We start from the raw sequence: 9579 nt of genomic DNA on the forward strand, positions 1-9579 counted from the left end.
TTCTCAAAAGGCAGTGTTTGAACACTGTTCCTGTAAAACAGAAAAAGTGATATTTTGCAGCGCATCGTAGACTATGGCAAAAATTGAAATATCCTGAAAAACAACCTATAAAGAAGCATTCCAATAAACTGTTCTGTGAGGTGTGCATTCATTTCAGAGAGTTAAAGCTTACACTAAATTGCCCAGTTTGTAAACTGCCTTGTGGACTCTGTGAAGGGATATTAAATGGTGCCCGTAGAATTGTTTTGAGGAAGGAAATGTCTTCCCAGAAGACTGGGCAGAAGTTTTCGGAGGAAATGTTTTGTGATGTGTGTATTCATCTCATACAGTTAAATCATTCTTTGGATTGAGCAGTTTGAAATCACTGTTTCTGTGAAACCTGAGAAAGGACATTTGGGAACACTCTTAAGAATATGATGAAAAAGAAATACACTTGAAAAGAAACCAGAAAGAAACTTTCTGTGAAACTCCTCTGGGTCACGTGATTTCCACTGGCACAGTTAAGCTTCTGTTTTCATTGAGCAGTATTCTAACACTGTTTTAGTTTAGTCAGCTAAGGAATACTTGGGAGGGCTTTGAGGTTTATAGTGAATGCCAAAATATCCTCAGATAGATACTGGAGAGATTTCTGAGGAGCTGCTTTGTGACGTGTGCATTCCATTCACAGAGTTATACTTTTCTTCTCATAGAGGATTGGGGAATCCCGTTTGGAGAAAAAGCAACTAGGGGACATTTGCGAGTATATGGATGGCTAAGGTGAAAAAGGTAATATCCTCAGACAAAAACTGGAAAGAAGCTTTCTGTGAAACTGATTTGTCATAGATATGTCTATTCATCTCACATAGATAAAATGTTCCTTCTATTACGCAGTTTTGAAACTGCATCATGGATGGATTTGTGAAGTGCTTTGGGGAGCACATTCAGCCTGTGGGGAAATAGAAGATATCTTCAGATAAAAACTGGAGAGAAGCTTTCTAAGAAACTGCATTGTGATGTGAACATTCCTCTCTGGGACTTATAGTTCTTTTCTCCTAAGGCAGTGTTTGAACACTGTTTCTCTAAAACTGAAAAAGTGACATTTTGCAGCAAATTGAAGACTATGGTGTGAAGTGAAATATCCTGAAATAAAAACCAGAAAGAAGCGTTTCAAGAAACTGCTCTCTGATGTGTGCATTCATTTCAGAGAGTAAAACCTTACAGTGCGTTGTTCAGTTTGGAAACTCTGTCTTTGAGAAATCTGTGAAGAGATATTAAGTGGTGCATGAAGGCTTGTGTTGAGAAAGGAAACATCTTCCGATGAAAACTGGAGACAAGCTTTTGGAAAAACTGCTTTGTGATGCGTGTATTCATCTCATAGAGTTAAATCACTCTTTGGATTGAGCAGTTTGAAATCATGTTTTCTGTGGAACCTGAGAAAGGACATTTTAAATGCTTTTAAGAATATGCTGAAAAAGAAATACCTCTGATGTAAACCAGAAGGAATCATTCTGTGAAACGGCTCTAGGTCACGTTAAGTCCACTTGCACAGCTAAGCTTCTGTTTTCATTGAGCTGTATTCTAACTTTGTTTTAGGTTGATCAGCCAAGAGATACTTGGGAGCACTTTGAGGCTTATGGTGAAAACGAAAATATCCTCAGAGAGATACTAGAGACAAGATTTCCGAGGAGCTGCTTTGTGACGTGTGCATTCCACTAAGGGATTCATACCTTTCATCTCTTAGAGGATTGTGAAATCCCATTTGGAGAAAACGCTACCAGGGGACATTTCATAGTATATGGACGGCTATTATGACAAAGGAAGTATCCTCAGACAAAAACTGGAAAGAAACTTTCTGTGAACTGCTTTGTGATAGATGTGTCTATTCATCTAACATAGATAAAACTTTCTTTCTATTATGCAGTTCAGAAACCATGTAATAGACGGATTCGCAAGGGACATTTGGGAGCACATTCAGGCATACGGAGAAAAAGCAGATATCTTTAGATAAAAAATGTAGGGAAGCTTTCTGAGAAACTTCTTTGTGATGTGTGCATTCCACTCAGTGAGTTATACCGCTTTTCTCATAAGATAGTGTTTGAAAACTGTTCCTTTAAAACTGAAAAAATGATATTTTGCAGCACAACAAAGACTATGGCGAAAAGGGAAATATTCTGAAATAAAACCCAGAAAGAAACGTTCCACGAAACTACTCTCTGACGTGTGCATTCATTTCAGAGAGTTAAAGCTTATACTGCATTGCCCAGTTTGGAAACTCTGTCTTTGAGGAATCTCTGAAGGGATATTAAGTGGTACAAGGAGGCTTGTGGTGTGGATGGAAACGTCTTACAATGAAAACTGCAGAGAAGCTTTCGGATCAACTGCTTTGTGATGTCTCTATTCATCTTGTAGAGATAAATCATTCTTTGGATTGAGCAGTTTGAAATCACTGTTTCTGTGGAACCTGAGAAAGGACATTTGGGAACGCTCTTAAGAATATGCTGAAAAAGTATTACCCTCCGATAAAAACCAAAAGAAACTTTCTATGAAACTTCTCTAGACAGGTGAATTCCACTCACATAGTTAAGTTTCTGTGTTCATTGATCAGTATTCTTACACTGTTTTAGCTTTGTCAGCTTAAGGGTACTCAGGAGCACTTTGATGCTTACGGTGAAAACAGAAATATCGTCAGATAGATACTGGAGAGAAGATTACTGAGGAGTTGCTTTGGGACGTGTGCATTACCCTCACAGAGTTATACTTTTCTTCTCATAGGGGATTGGGGAATCCCATTTGGAGAAAAAGCTACCAGGAGACATTCGTGAGTATATGGATGGCTAAGGTGAAAAAGGAAATATCCTCAGACAGCACATGGAAAGAAGCTTTCTGTGAAACTGAATTGTGATAGATATGTCTATTCATTTCCCATAGATAAAACTTTATTTGTATTATGCGGTTTTGAAATGGCGTCTTCACGGAGTCACGAAAGGACATTCAAGAGCACATTCAGCCCTGTGGGGAAATAGAAGATATCCTCAGATAAAAACTGAAGACAAGCTGTCTCAAAAACTGCTTTGTGATGAGTCCATTCCAATCAGGGAGTTATACTACTTTTCTCATAAGTCAGTGTTTGAACACTGTTATGTAAAATTGAAAAAGCGAAATTTTGCAGCACATTGAAGACTATGGTGACAAGTGAAATATCCTGAAATAAAACCCAGAAGAAACATTCCAAAAAACTGCTCTCTGACGTGTGCATTCATTTCAGAGATTTAAAGCTTACACTACGTTGCTCAGTTTGGAAACTCTGTCTTTGATGAATCTGTGAAAGGATATTAAGGTTCGCCCGGAGGCTTGTGGTGAGAAAGGAAACGTCTTCCATTGACAACTGGACAGAAGCTTTGGAGCAACTGCTTTGTGATATGTGTATTCATCTCATAGAGTTAAATCTTTCTTTGGATTGAGCACTTTGAAATCACTGTTTCTGTGGAATCTGAGAAAGGACATTTGGGAACACTCTTAAGAATATGCTGAAAAAGAACTACACTCCGAGAAAACCACAAGGAACTTTTCTGTGAAACTGCTTTTGGTCACGTGAAGTCCTCTTGCACAGTTAAACTTCTGTTTTCATTGAGCAGTATCCTAACACTGTTTTAGGTTAGTCAGCCAAGGGATACTCGGTTGCATTTTGAGGCTTATGGTGAAAATGGAAATATCAGATAGATACTGGATAGAAGAATTCGGAGGAGCTGCTTTGTGACATGTGCATGTTACTCACAGAGTTACACTTTTCTACTCATAGAGGATTGAGTAATTACTATCCCGGCCCGCGGGATCGTCACTGCTGGCCCTGGAAGAGGGGGTGGGAATTTGGGGAACAAGAGATACGAGAAATGGAGACAANGGCCCTGGAAGAGGGGGTGGGAATTTGGGGAACAAGAGATACGAGAAATGGAGACAAGACAGTGCTCTGATCAAGTCTCTCCTTTAATGGCGGTAATGCAGTGCCTTATATACACTTGGAGGGGAAGGGGTTGGGCCAGAGGCGGAGATGATCTCATCGCGGACGGTGTGACCAGGTAGGTATTGGTTTCTCTGGTCGAACGTCATGTGGCACCTGCGCTGTCAGGTAGCAATTTTTGCGGGCGCGGGAAAAATGGGTGAAGAAGAAGCAGGAAGAGCGCCATCTTTTATGAGGTATTAATACAGGGGAAAAGGCAAAGATACGGAGGAGGTGTAAGGTGGAAATGAATAAAGCTCAGGCGTTTTTAATCGTCAATTATTATTCGCTATGGCCGGGGCGTGCAGCTCCGGACAAATTACGTCTGGAGAAGAAGCAACCAGGGGGCCTTCAGGAGTATGTGGATGGCTATGGTGAAAAAGGAAATATCCTCAGACAAAAACTGGAAAGAAGCTTTCTGTGAAACTGCTTTTGGATACACTTGTCTAATCATCTCACATAATAAAACTTTCTTTCTATTACACAGTTTTGAAACTGCGTCATGGACGGATTCACGAAGGTACATTCCGGAGCACATTCAGGTCTGTGGGGAAATAGGAAATACGTTCAGATAAAAACTGCAGAGAAGCATTCTGAGAAACTGCTTTGTGATGTGTGCATTCCAGTCTGGGAGTTATACCTCTTTTCTCATGAGACAGTGTTTCAACACTTTTGCTGTAAAACTGAAAAGGTGATATTTTACAGAGCATTGAAGACTATGGCAAAAAGTGAAATATCCTGAAATAAAACCCAGAAAGAAACGTTCCAAGAAACTGCTCCCTGATGTGTGCATTCATTTCAGAGAGTTAAAGCTTACACTACGTTGTCCAGTTTGGAAACTGTCTTTGAGGAAACTGTGAAGAAATGTTAAGAGTTGCCTTGAGGCTTGTGGTGAGAAAGTAAACGTCTTCTGATGAAAACTGGAGAGAAGCTTTGAAAGTAAATGTTTGGTTATGTGTCTATTCATCTCATAGATTTAAATCAATCTTTGGATCAAGTTGTTTAAAATCACTGTTTCTGTGGAACCTGAGAAAGGACATTTGGGAATTCTCTTAAGAGTATTTTGAAAAAGAAATACCCTCTGATAAAAAGCAGAGGAAAACTTTCTGTGAAACTCCTCTAGGTCACATGAAGTCCCCTCGCACAGTTAAGGTTCTGTATTCAATGAGCAGTATTCTAACACTGTTTTAGGTTAGTCAGCTATGGGATACACGGGAGCGCTATGAGGCTTACGGTGAAAGCAGAAATATCTTCAGATAGATACTGGAGAGAGGATTTCTGAGGAACTGCTTTGTGGCATGTGCATTCTACTCACAGAGTTATACTTTTCTTCTCATAAAGGATTAGGAAAACCCGTTTGGAGAAAAAGCAATCAGGAGACATTCAGGAGTATATGGACGGCTATGTTGAAAAGGAAATATTCTCAGAGAAAAACGGGAAAGAAGCTTTCTGTGACACCGCTTTGTGATAGATATATCTATTCTTCTCAAACAGATAAAGCTTTCTTTTTATTACGCAGTTTTGAAACTGCATCATGGAAGGATTCGCGAAGGGACATTTGAGAGCATATTCATGCCTGTGGGGAAATAGAAAACATCTTCAGATAAAAACTGGAGAGAAGCTTTCTGGAAAACTGCTTTGTGATGTGTGCATTCCTCTCAGGGACTTATACCTGTTTTCTCATGAGGCAGTGCTTGAAAACTGTTCCTGTAAAACTGAAAATGTGATATTTTGCAGCACTTTGAGGACTATGGTGAAAAGTGCAATATCCTGAAATAAAACGCAGAATGAAGCATTCCAAGTAACTGGTCTCTGACGTGTGCATTCCTTTCAGAGAGTTAAAGCTCACAATAAGTTCCTCAGATTGGAAACTCTCTCTTTGAGGAATCTGTGAAGGGATATTAAGTGGCTCCCAGAGTCTTGTTTAGAGAAAGGAAAGGTCTTCCAATGAAAACTGGAGAGAAACTTACGGAGCAACTGTTTTGTTTGAAAGGACATTTGGGAACGTTTTAGAAATACGCTGAAAAAGAAGTATCCTCTGATAAAAATCAGAAGGAAACTTTCAGTGAAACTGCTCTAGGTCACGTTAAGTCCACTCGCACAGTTAAGCTTCTGTTTTCATTGAGCAGTATTCTAACACTGTTTTTGTTTAGTCTGCAAAGTGATAATCAGGATCGCTTTGAGGCACACAGTGAAAAAGGAAATATCTTCAGATAAAAACTGGAGAAAAGAATTCTGAAGAGCTGCGCTGTGACGTGTGCATTCCACTCTCAGAGTTATACTTTTGTTCTCATAGAGTATTGGGGAATCCCGTTTGGAGAAAAAGCAACCCGGCGACATTCGGGAGTATATGGATGGCTGTATTGAAAAAGGAAGTATCCTCAGACAAAAACTGGAAAGAAGTTTTCTGTGAAACTGCTTTGTGATAGATATGTCTATTCATCTCACATAGATATAACTTTCTTTATATTACACAGTTTTGTAATCGTATCCTTTTTTTTTTTAATCACTTTTTCGGGTTTACAGGAACAGTGTTCAAACACTGCCTTATGAGAAAAGTGGTATAACTCCCTGAGTGGAATGCACACATCACAAAGCAGTTTCTCAGAAAGCTTCTCTCCAGTTTTTATCTGGAGATATTTCCTATTTCCCCACTTTGCTGAATGTGCTCTGAAAGTCCCTTCGTGAATCCATCCATGATGCACTTTCAAAACTACGTAATAGAAAGAAAATTTTTTCTATGTGAAATGAATAGACATATCTTCCACAAAGCAGTTTCACAGAAAGCTTCTTTCCATTTTTTGTCTGAGGATATTTCCTTTTTCACCATACTGTCCGTATACTCCTGAATGTCCCCTGCTAGCTTTTTCTCCAAACGGGATTCCCCAATCCTCTATGAGAAGAAAAGTGTAACTCTGTGAGTGGAATGCACACATCACAAAGCACCTCCTTGAAATCTCCACTCCAGTATCTATCTGAAGATATTTCTGCTTTCACCATAAGCCTCAAAGTCCTCCCAAGTGTACCTGAGCTGAATAACCTAAAATAGTGTTAGAATACTGCTCAGTAAAAACAGAAATCTTTTCTCCAGTATCTATCTGAACATATTTCAGTTTTCACCGTAAGCCTCAATGTGCTAAAGAGTATCCCTTAGCTGACTAACCCAAAACAGTGTTAGAATACTGCTCAGTTAAAGCAGAAACTAAACTGTGCAACTGGACTTCATGTCACCTAGAGCAGTTTCACAGAAACTTTCCTTCTGGGTTTTATCGGAGTCTATTTCTTTTTCAACTCTGTGAGTAGAATACACACGTCAACAGCAGGTCCTTGGAAATCTTCTCTCCAGTATTTCTCTGAAGATATTTCCTCTTTCACCACATGCCTCAAAGCACTTTCAGCTATCCCTTGGCTGACCAACCTAAAACAGTGTTCAAATACTGCTGAATGAAAACAGAAGCTTAACTGTGCGAGTGTACTTCAAGTGACGTAGAGCAGTTTCACAGAAAGTTTCCTTCTGGTATTTATCGGAGTGTATTTCTTTTTCAGCATATTCTTAAGAGCATTCCTAAATGTCGTCTCACAGGTTCCACAGAAACAGTGATTTCAAACTGCTCAAACCAAAGAATGATTTAACTCTATGAGATGAATGCACACACCAAAAAGTAGTTGCTCCGAGAGGTTCTCTACAGTTTTCATCAGAAGACGTTTCCTTTCTCATCACAAGCCCATGGGTGCCACTTAATATCCCTTCCCAGATACCTAAAAAAAAACAGAGTTTCCAAACTGGACAATGTAGTGTAAGTTTTAACTTTCTGAAATGAATGCACACGTCAGAGAGCAGTTACTTGGAAAACTTCTTTCTGAGTTTTATTACAGGATATTTCACTTTTCTCCACAGTCTTCAATGAGCTGCAAAATATCACTTTTTCAGTTTTACAGGAACAGTGTTCAAACACTGCCTTTTGAGAAAAGAAATATAACTCCCTGAGTGGCATGCGCACATAACAAAGTAGTTTCTCAAAAAGCTTCTCTCCAGTTTTTATCTGAAGATATTTTCTATTTCCCTCAGGCCTGAATATGCTCTCGAATTTCCCTTCATAAATCCGTCCATGACGCAGTTTCAAAACTGCATAATAAAAAGAAAATTTTATCTATGTGAGATAATTAGACATATCTATCACAAAGCAGTTTTACAGAAAGCTTCTTTCCCGTTTTTCTCTGAAAATATTTCCTTTTCAACATAGCCATCCATATGCTCATGAAAGTCCCCTGGTAGCTTTTTCTTCTAACAGAATTCCCCAATCTTCTATGAGAAAAAAAGTATACTCTGTGAGAGGAATGCAAACATCACAAAGGAGCTCCTCAGAAATCTTCTCCCCAGTATCTATCTGAAGATGTTTCCATTTTCATCATAAGCCTCAAAGCACTCCCTAGTATCCCTTAGCTCACTAATCTAAAACAGTGTTAGAATATTGCTCAATGAAAACAGAAACTTAACAGTGCGAGTGGACTTCACGTGACCTAGAGCAGTTTCTCTGAAAGATTCCTTCTGTTTTTTATCAGAAGGTATTTCCTTTTCCACATATTCTTAAGAGCTTTCCCAAATGTCCTTTCTCAGGTTCCACAGAAGCAGTGATTTCAAGCTGCTCAATCCAAAGAACGATTTAACTCTATGAGATGAATACATACATCACAAAGCAGTCACTCCGAAAGCTTCTATCCAGTTTTCATTGGAAGACGTTTCCTTTCCCACCACAAGCCTCCAGGTGTCACTTAATAGCCCTTCACAGATTCCTCAAAGACAGAGTTCCCAACTGGCAACGTATTGCAAGCTTTAACTTTCTGAAATGAATGCACACGTCAGAGAGCAGCTTCTTGGAACGCTTCTTAATGTGTTTTATTTCACAATATTTCACTTTTCGCCACAGTCTTCAATGAGCTGCAAAATATCACTTTTTCAGTTTTACAGGAACAGTGTTTAAACACTGCTTTAGGAGAAAAGAAGTATAACTCCCTGAGAGGAATGCTTGCATTACAAAGCAGTTTCTCAGAAAGACTTTCTACAGTTTTTACCTGAAGATATCTCCTATTTCCCAACAGGCCTGAATGTGCTCCCGAATGTTCCTTCAGAAATCCATCCATGATGCAGTTTCAAAACTGCATAATAGAAAGAATTTTTTTTTATGTGAGATGAATTGACATATTTATCACAAAGTGGTTTCACAGAAAGCTTCTTTCCAGTTTTTGTCTGAGGATATTTCCTTTTTCACCATAGCCGTTCCTGAATGTCCCCTGGTAGCTTTTTCTCCAAAGGGAATTCCGAAATCCTCTATGAGAAGAAAAGTATAACTCTGTGAGTGGAATGTACACATCACAAGGCAGCTGCTCGGAAATCTTCTCTCCAGTATGTATCTGAAGATACTTCCGTTTTCACCATAAACCTCAAAGCGCTCCCGAGTATCCCTTAGCTGACTAACCTAAAACAGTTTTAGAATACTGCTCAATGAAGATGGAAGCTTAACTGTGCGAGTGGCCTTCACGTGACCCAGATTAGTTTCACAGAAAGTTTCCTTCCGGTTTTTAACGGAGGGTATTTCTTTCTC

Source organism: Theropithecus gelada, chromosome 20 (assembly GCF_003255815.1).
Source record: "Theropithecus gelada isolate Dixy chromosome 20, Tgel_1.0, whole genome shotgun sequence".
Lineage (NCBI taxonomy): Eukaryota > Metazoa > Chordata > Mammalia > Primates > Cercopithecidae > Theropithecus > Theropithecus gelada.